We start from the raw sequence: 10,754 nt of genomic DNA on the forward strand, positions 1-10,754 counted from the left end.
ACCTTATCAAAAAATAGACTTTGCTCAATTCCCTTTAAGGGGTCCCTGGTGTTTGGGCCAGTGTTGGACAAGATTTTGGAAGATGCTGCAGATAAAAAGAAAGGGCTTCCAGTTGAGGGAGCTCCTAGGAAACCCAGTCTTTTCGTGGCAACAAACGTCCTTCCAGAAATTTAGCTGGAAAAGGAAAAGCAGGATGTTGGAGTTACCCAAAAGGGGGTAAAGGGAAACATTTTATCCTCAACTCCAACTTTAGTTCTGACCCCGCCCCTGAAAAAAAATACAGTCAATCGTCCCTAGACAAAAAGATTCCAATTTCCTCAGTCACCAAAAGATCCTTGAATTGGTGGCAGGACAAGAGGAATCTCTCTGTAGGAATCTTCTGGTCCCATTCTCCTGTAGTGACAGTAACTACAGATGGAAGCGGGACAGGTTGGGGAGCAGTGTCCCAATGGGGCTCAGTTCAAGGAGATAGGTCGGAGGTCCTACAATTACAGGGAACTCAGGGCTGTTTGGGAAGCTAGTCTTTTGTAGTTGCAGTTTCTACAGCCCGCAGAATAGGGGAAATCCAAGCCCTTTCTATTAGAGAACCTTTTTTTAGGGTCTCAGATGAGAAGATTATTCTCAGACACCGTCCAGATTTTCTCCCTAAGGTGTCTTCTTATTTTCATAAAAGCCAAGATATTATTTTACCTTATTTTTTTCAGAACCCCAAAAATGAGAGAGAACAGGTGTTCCACACTCTTGATGTTAGGAGAACAGTTCTCAGGTACCTAGAAGCTACAGCTGAGTGGAGGTTAGATGAGAACCTTTTTGATCAGTATGATGGTAAGAATAGAGGCAAGAAGGCCTCAAAGGACACGGTTGGTACTGTAGGTGGATCAAGTCAGCCATCATACAGGCTTGCAAGGGAGAAGGGAAAAATTGTCCTCTTGCAATAAAACCACACTCCACAAGAGCAGTCTCTTCTTCCTGGGCCGAGAGAGCAGACACATCTCCAGATTCAATCTGCAGGGGGGCTACATGGTCAAGCGTTCACACATTCACCTGTCATTACAGATTGGACGTGTTGGCCAACAAGGACTGTTCCTTTGGATGCAAGGTCCTTTAGGCCGTGGTCCCTCTCTATCCTTATTTGGTATGGCTCCATTTTGGTGCTGTCATGAAGGGGGATGCCATGGAGAGAGGAATTATTCCTACCGTTAATTCTGTTTCCACTAATCCTTCATGACGGCACCACCGTAACTCCCACCTATTTTGATGTTGAGTTTGTTATCTCACATCCTGGTAGTAATTTGAAAAAGCACTGGGATGTGTAAATGGAGGGGCCCTTTTAACCATCTCTGTTTCCTGTCCCTAGAACAACAAGGGGAGCAACCTCCATTTTGGTGCCATCATGAAGGATTAGTGGAAACTGAATTAACGGTAGGAATAATTCCTCTATCTCTGGTTTGACCAATGGTTCCCACCCACTGGTTGTAACAGTATGCTCAGGCCATTGATTCCTCTGACTCAAAACCTGACATAGCCAAAGTCCTATGTGAACTGCAATAACAGCATACCATTCAAAAGCAAGTAACAGCTTATCTTCAGCATGTGACTGCTCATCTGGATTCCTTTTCTGGGACTATTCAACCTCCACAGACTCCTATGGTCTCATCTGCCACTACTCCTGTGACTATTACTGCTGATCCTAATGCTGGTTCACGTCATGCAGAGGATTCCTGAAACTGTGCATCATCCTTTTTGAACTTTTATGTTACCAATTTCCTTCTGAATGTGCTAAAGTGGTATTTATTATTTCCCATCTAGAAGGAAAGTCCTTGGCATGGGCAAATCCTATCTGGGAGAGAGACAGTCCCATCACTAACAATATTTCTCTATTTCTGGACTCATTTCTCAAAGTGATTGAACCAGATTGTCTCTTATCTGCTTCCTCAGCTCTCCCGTGCATCTGTCAAGGTGCACGCTCTGTTGGACAATATGCCATTGAATTCCATACCTTATCCTCTAACTGTCCTGGAATGAAAATTCTCTCATTGCTACCTTCTGGGGAGGCCTTAATGGCAAAATCAAGGATGTACTTGGAGGGAAAAGAGATTCCATCTGCTTTGGAAGCCTTAGTGACTCTGGCTACTAGAATCGACATCCGTCTGTCTAAAAGATCCCATGAATCCCTCAGAGGGTCTTCTGCTAGAACACTTAAGCCCTGGGTGGCTCAGTCTTCTGTTCCTAAACCCATGCAGGTGAATCACATTAGGCTGTCAGATGAGGAAAGACGGCACTGTCTCTCTGCTGGTCTTTGCCTATACTGTGGTGGTTCCAGCCATCATGTCCACAACTGTCCTAGGAAGTCGGGACTCCAGTGCATTGGGTCCTTAGTAGAGGTGACCCTAAATGAAGATAGTTCATCTCTGAAAACCTCTGTTTTACTGTCATTTGGTAATGCTAGGTTCTCTGTGACAGCCTCCATTGACTTTGATTCAGCAGGGAACTTTCTGCACCAGGCTGTGGTGGATCAGTATCAAATCCCAGTACAACTACTCAAGAATCCCTTGGTTGTGACATTGGTCAACTGCAAAACCATATCAGAATCTGTGTTATATGACACTGTGCCTCTAGATCTTCAAGTTGGAGTTCTACATTCTGAGGAGATTTCCCTGTATGTACTTCTGGAACTTTCTCACACTGTCATGTTGGGGCTGGCCTGGCTCTGAGTCCATGAACCCATCCTGGAATGGAAATCAGGAGAGATAATCCGCTGGAAACAGTTGTGCCTGGGCAAGTTCCTGACCTCTGTAACGCCAAAAGTTTACTCCCAACCACCTGCAAATTTAGAAGGCGAACCTACCGTATACAATCATTTTGCGTATGTCTTTAATAAAAAAAGGAGCAGAGACTCTTCCTCCTCCTCATCCATACGATTTCCCCTTTGATCTGTTGCCTGGATCTAATCCTCCTCGTGGTAGGGTGTATCTCCTCTCACCCGAATCTCAAGCGATGGCCGACTACATCAAGGAGAATCTGGAAAGAAGGTTAATTCGCAAGTCCATATATCTGGCTGGGGCTGGCTTCTTTTTTGTAAAAAAAGATAGATGGTTCTCTTTGTCCTTGCCTTGATTATCGTGGAATAAACAAAATCACACTTTGTCTTTGATTTCTGAACTTTCTGTTAAATTCTGGGGATATTCTCTAAATTGGATCTGCATTGAGCCTACAATTTAATCCGTTTCCGTGAAGGCGATGAGTGGAAAACGGCCTTTAGTACCGTTAGGCTAGGTTCACATCAGCGTTCAGCCTTTCCGTTCTCCTGCTCCTTTAAAGGAGATGTGATTCAAGAACCAATGTCCTCCTCATCCTCCTGTCACGACCCTTGGTAAGGTCGTGACTCTGTTTCTGCACGTGCGGTTGCCGTTGGCAACGTTGTTTGCATGTGAGGCATTTTTCCTTAGTTGTGGTGTTTCCCCATTTTAGTTTACACAGGGTTAATTACTAGTGGTGTGGTGGGTGTGACCTCAGGCTTCCTTATATATTGGTGTGTTGGAGCCTGAGGTCATAGTTTGTTGGTTGTCAGTCTGTGTAGGAGCTTTGCTCCCTGACTGAATGTGGTGTCTGTGTGAGTCACCCTTATTTATTATATTGTTTACCTTGCCCTAGGTGTGTGTCCTCTCCGGTGTGTTTCTGTTATTCCTCCTTAACCTGGTGTATGTTGTTTTGGTGTGGTCCTTGTTTGGAGGTTTGTGTTGTGGTGTGCCTGCTCCGAAAAAGGCTTTCTTTCCCAGAGGGGTTTAAGCAAAAGCAAGACTGTGGGCTTCCCAGCCTGGAGCCGTCCTTCCATCTCGGCTGTGGCAGGTAAGTGTGGATAGCATTTGTTTTGTTGCTGTGTTACTTACCTGCCGTATTGCTTATCCCATAGTCTTGCATCCTGCCAGCTACTGGGCCTCTGGGGACACCATTCATCCGTGGTGAAGGATGAATGGGTGGTTTCTGCCCTGTCTTCAGGCCTAGGGCATAGCAGGGATACCTAGGGTTCTAGGTTGGTGAGCGTGAGCCCCCTTACCTTCAGAGGCGGCTCATGCACTAGGAGTCTAGGGAGATTTCAGGGTTGCATTAGGAGGTGACCTGCTCCCTGTCCCCCGCTATCTGGCGTTGCAGCCACTGTCATTGCACGACGGGGGGTTTCCCCACTCCCCGCCGTGACACCTCCACTTTGTCCTCAGCCTCCACTGTAGTCACAGTTCGGAGTGGTCCCTCAGCATACCACCTATGCAGAGCATGGCAGTGTCAGGCTGTTCTGCACCTGGCCAGCCTGGTGAATGGAGTCACATCGGGGAGGAACTGCTGCATGTCTTCAACCAAGAAATTGAATCCTCGCCAACTGAATATTTGAACCATGGTCACCGATAACGGGAAGAACATTCTATTGGTCCTGCATCAAAGAGGGCTGACCCATGGGCCCCGCATGGCGCACATCTTTAATCTGGTTGTAACACTGTTCCTGAAGTCTTCCACCTAACTGCAAGACGTCTTGAAAATGGCTTGATGATGCAAGCGGACAGGGGTATTCCCCTGTGTAACTTCGACGTTAGCCAGTGGCAGCTCATGCGTGACACTTGCCGTTTGCTCAGGCCCTTTAAGGAGACCAGTTAACTTGACAGTCGCCAGGACAATGGGATGAATGATGCCATTCCACACCTTGACATCCTGAAGCAGATGCTCATAAATCTGGCTGGCGAGGGGACAGGAGATGTGGCACTTACATTTTACAGTCACCTGAGCCCTGTGGGGGCTGAACTGGTGGAGGAGAAGGACGAGGAAATCTCCCTAGACTCCCTATCCACATTTGTTTGCAGAACAGTTGCCGTGCTCTTAAGCACATTTTACTGCCTTTTACATCCCTCTAGCCTTTTCAAGGACAATTTTAGAGCCATTTTAAATTAAAAAAGTGCCAATTTTAGTGGCCTAAATTGAAAAAATTCTTATTTTCAATTGTCGGTGACATTTTATCATTTTTGGCGTATACAAACCCCTGCTGTGCCTGGGTGACAGGGGCCTAAATCCTCTGTTCTATTGTTGAGTGACATGAACCCCCTTTTGCCGTGAATGAACCCCTGCTCTGCATTGCTGACAGGGATTAAAATTTAGTGAAAACTTCTGTTACTGATCGGAAGATGCGCGACTACAAGCGCACGCTGATGATGGCATTCCCACCTGACAGCGGGGGCACAGTGGAAGCACAAGGAGAAGGCGGAGGAGGAAGAGGTCGCCAACGCAGCTGGGGCACCGCCAGCACCTGAGAAGGCAGGGTTAGCATGGCCAAAATGTGGAAAAGCTTTGTCAGCCTTGGAGGTGCTGACCTGCCCTGCAGCCAGTGTATAGTGTGAACGTGTGTTTAGCACGGCAGAGAGCATTATCACAGGCCGCAGCCAATGTGGACAAGCTCATGGATCCCACAGGACTTGTCCGTACCGTGTGCAGAATAGACATTTATACCAGCCTCAACCATCCATTCTTCTACTCAAGTGCACTTATTCTTAGTTTTATTTTGTTATATGTCCCAATATTTTGGGGGATACCCCAATTTAAAAATAAATAATAACACAAATCAGTGTTGGCTACCTATTTCTCCTACACCGCCACATCCACCGCCTCCTCAACCTCCTACTCCTAGATCCAGATTGTTATTTTTAATTTTTCTGCATTTTATGTTATTTTAAGTGATTTCCCTATCCACATTTGTTTGCAGAACAGTTGCCATGCTCTTAAGCACATTTTGATGCATTTTGCAGCCCTCTAGCCCTTTCCAGGACTATTTTAGAGCCATTTTAGTGCCCAAAAGTTTGGTTCCCCATTGACTTCAATGGGGTTCGGGGTCAAGTTTGGGTCCCGAACCCGAACTTTTTTTTCAAGTTCGGCCGAACCTGCCGAACAGCCAGGTGTCCGTTCAACTCTAGTCTAGACGCCAGGAACGTAGCGACAACCTCAGCTCACTGGTCTCTGGGTAACTTCTCCCTCATGGTCACCTTTTCGAACACCGCCAGATAAGTCTCGACGTCACCCAATGGGGTCATCTTAGGGGTCGCTGCATGGACAGCTTTCCTGGCATCATGGACGTTCGGGGGACGCTCCTGCCGCTTGCAACGCCATCACATGTTGCAATAGCAGCTGGTTAGTTTCCTGCTGCTGCTCATTAGCCTCCCGCTGCTGAAAGTTAGCCTTCACAAGGGCTTTCATGACCGCTTGCGTTTTGTCAGGGGACCTTGGCGGCTTAATATAGGACATGCACTTGTGCCCGGGAAAACAAAAAACATTTCGGCCTTCAGGCCTGCCTCACCGTGTTTGCCCGAATCGGACACCAATTGTGGAGATTTGCTCTGGTAGACAGGCTAGTGGACGCAGCACAGAGGCAACCACAAAGACTTTGACTTAAACAGTTCAGTGTTTTATTCACACATAGGGAAAAACAGAAAGTAACGGTTTGCAGTCTTGGTGCTTGTTTACACCATATAAAGTCCACAGAACAAAATCCTTCACCTGGTCAGCAGTTTTTCCACCCGCAGGCCACAGCTTTAGGGCCTGTTTCCCAGCAGGCGTCTCTCAGCCCTTTAGCACGGCACAAGTTCTCAGTTCCAAAACACACAGAGTCTGACAGCGCTCCACTGTCAGATGGAGGATAATCCTCACCCAGCTGAGACTGCTGGCTGGGTTTTATATAGGCCAATAAAGACCGGGCCTGAAGTGTGGGGAGAAGCCACCTACCCACCCAGCACTTTGGCTACTCCCAGTAAGAGCCGGCCTGGATCGGCTTTACAGCCACATTAACAACAAACAGTGTCAATCAGCGCTAGCTGCCGCTGACACCTAAAACTACCATCTCTTACCTCACCGAGGCCAAGAATCTCGGTGACACACACCTTCCATCAATGACGGCCCCCTGCGCCTTCCTACACAGTGTAAATTTGGTGTGCCCTCAAAATAACTCAACGCACAGCCACTGATTACTAAACCGCTGGTAACAAAAGTGAGTACACCCCTAGATGAAAATGGCCATATAAAAAAAAAAACACTTCCCGAACTCGGGTTAGGTTCCAAGGTACCACTTAGAACCAAACTAGAGTTCAGGAAATTGTTTTTTACAGTACAAATTAATTTATTAAGTTATTGTGTGAAGTCTCGCGAGACTTCGCGAAGCAATAACTTTGGCTCATCGGAGCCAATACATTCTAATACTGTACTGAGCTCCTGCCCTGTACAGTATTAGAACAAAGTTTTATGCAAATCGACTTCGGAAGTTTTCATCCGAAGTTGATTCGCTCATCCCTAAGCATCATCATAGAGATGGTACTGAAAACAAAATTTTCTGATAGTCTGTCTGATCGGAGTGGTGTAGAGAGAGAAGAGTAGAGGACCTAGGACTGAACCCTGATGAACTCCAACACCGAGAGGGAGATAAGAAGCAGAGCCAGCAAGTGATACATTAAAGGAGCGATCAGAGAGAAAGGAAGAGAACCAGGAGAGAGCAGTGTCCTCAAGGCCAATTATATGGAGCCTGGTGAGAAGGAGTTTATGGTCTACAGTATCAAACGCTGCAGAGAGATCAAGAAGAATCAGTAGAGAATAGTCGCCATTCCTGTTTGCTGTCAGGAGATCAGTAGACATTTTAGTAAAGGCAGTTTCTGTAGAGTGGAGAGAGGGAAAGGCAGATTGAGAAGGGAGAAGAGAGTAAAAGAGATGTTACAAAAGTCTAGAAATGAAGGGGAGGTTAGAGACAGGTTGGTAGTGAGCGGCACAGGTCGGGTCAAGATGGTTTTTTTTTTTAGTAGTGGGGTTATAACAAAATGTTTGAAAGAGGATGGGAAGAGAGAGAGAGGTTATATATTGTAGTAAGGCTTCTTCATCTGTTATAGCGTCAGCAGAGGAGCTCGAGCACATGGAAGTGTGGGAGGGAGGAGGATCATAACTGGTTGGGACTGGGAAATTATTTCCTGCCGGATGTAACCGATCTTGTCTCTGAAGTAGGTGGCCAGGTCATCAGTGCAGGTCATATCTTCTCTTCATGATGCAGCCGCTGTCTTCTAGAACACCACAAGCTCTCACCCCTGCGTCTCACACGGAGCAGAACCCAACAAATCCATCCCCAGCCCCGACACAAACCAAACAGAAAAGCTGAGGCTTCCAGAGTCCAGAACGAAGCCGGAAGAAATCCCACCCAAAGAAGACTTCATGGCCTACAGAGAAGCAGCTTCATGTCCGCTCTCACCTCCTCACAGCAGGACTTCTTCTCTTCTATTACGTCGTCTCTGTCCCACAACCCCAAATAATTATTTCATACCTTTACCTCCCTCTGCCCCCCGTACCCCGTCTGACACCCCTCATCTCAGCCGAGGACTATGCCTCTTATCTCTAAACCATCGGCAGCGTTAGATGAAGCTCGGAGCCGCCGTCCTCTCAGCCTCTCTACGTTACTACTCGCTGCTCTTCCCACATAACCTGCTTTACCGCTGTCAGTGAGGACAACCTTCCCACCTTCTGCCCATCCCCCATCACACTGGTCACCGCTTTACCCCCCGAGCCGGTCCTGCCTCCGATCACAATCTGTCCGACATTTCCGCGGTTCTCCAGCGTCGCCCGATGCGTTTTTTCTAATCTCCAAAGACTAAAATCTCATCTTTGAAATTCAGCCAATGATACAAGACTGAGACAAGGGAACTTATCTCCTGTCCACTGATTGTGGGGTCCATCCGCTGGGGGCCCCTGCCAGTCAGGAGAACGGGGCCCATGTTCCCCCATTGGAGCAGCAGACAAGCTCAGATCAACTACAGAGACAATCCCCAGCGATAAGACACAGCGCGGCCATTTATGTGCTAACACTAGGAACAACAGGAGAGAAGGTTATTCCTCCTTTTCCCCCACAGCGGAAATCCTACATCTGCCCCGACATAAGGTATCGCTGACATCATTTCTAATAACTGATATGGAGAAAAGGGACAGAGTTACCCCTAAACATCTCCTGAGCGCACACAGAGCCCCGATACCAGCAGATTACATCGCCGGCTCTGCTACATGGACATGACAGAGACTCCGCTGTAGTAACTGAACATTACACATACACAGCTCTGCTACATGGACATGACAGAGACTCCGCTGTAGTAACTGAACATTACACATACACGGCTCTGCTACATGGACATGACAGAGACTCAGCTGTAGTAACTGAACATCACACATACACAGCTCTGCTACATGGACATGACAGAGACTCCGCTGTAGTAACTGAACATTACACATACACAACACTGCTACATGGACATGACAGAGACTCAGCTGTAGTAACTGAACATTACACATACACAGCTCTGCTGCATGGACATGACAGAGACTCAGCTGTAGTAAATGAACATTACACATACACAGCTCTGCTACATGGACATGACAAAGACTCCGCTGTAGTCACTGAACATTACAGATACACAGCTCTGCTACATGGACATGACAAAGACTCAGCTGTAGTAACTGAACATTACACATACACAGCTCTGCTACATGGACATGACAGAGACTCAGCTGTAGTAACTGAACATTACACATACATAGCTCTGCTACATGGACATGACAGAGACTCCGCTGTAGTAACTGAACATTACACATACACAGCTCTGCTACATGGACATGACAAAGACTCAGCTGTAGTAACTGAACATTACACATACACAGCTCTGCTACATGGACATGACAGAGACTCAGCTGTAGTAACTGAACATTACACATACACAGCTCTGCTACATGGACATGACAGAGACCCAGCTGTAGTAACTGAACATTACACATACACAGCTCTGCTACATGGACATGACAGAGACTCAGCTGTAGTAACTGAACATTACACATACACAGCTCTGCTACATGGACATGACAAAGACTCCACTGTAGTAACTGAACATTACACATACACAGCTCTGCTACATGGACATGACAGAGACTCCGCTGTAGTAACAGAACATTACACATACACAGCTCTGCTACATGGACATGACAGAGACTCCGCTGTAGTAACTGAACATTACACATACACAGCTCTGCTACATGGACATGACAGAGACTCAGCTGTAGTAACTGAACATTACACATACACAGCTCTGCTACATGGACATGACAAAGACTCAGCTGTAGAAACTGAACATTACACATACACAGCTCTGCTACATGGACATGACAAAGACTCAGCTGTAGTAACTGAACATTACACATACACAGCTCTGCTACATGGACATGACAGAGACCCAGCTGTAGTAACTGAACATTACACATACACAGCTCTGCTACATGGACATGACAAAGACTCAGCTGTAGTGACTGAACATTACACATACACAGCTCTGCTACATGGACATGACAGAGACTCCACTGTAGTAACTGAACATTAAACATACACAGCACTGCTACATGGACATGACAGAGACTCCACTGTAGTAACTGAACATTAAACATACACAGCTCTGCTACATGGACATGACAAAGACTCAGCTGTAGTAACTGAACATTACACATACACAGCTCTGCTACATGGACATGACAGAGACTCTGCTGTAGTAACTGAACATTACACATACACAGCTCTGCTACATGGACATGACAAAGACTCAGCTGTAGTAACCGAACATCACACATACACAGCTCTGCTGCACACACTGATAGAACTCTTTACAGGCATATTACACATAAACAGCTTGGTTGTATGCACATACAGCTCAACTACA

This window comes from Bufo gargarizans, unplaced genomic scaffold, assembly GCF_014858855.1.
Source record: "Bufo gargarizans isolate SCDJY-AF-19 unplaced genomic scaffold, ASM1485885v1 original_scaffold_1487_pilon, whole genome shotgun sequence".
NCBI lineage: Eukaryota > Metazoa > Chordata > Amphibia > Anura > Bufonidae > Bufo > Bufo gargarizans.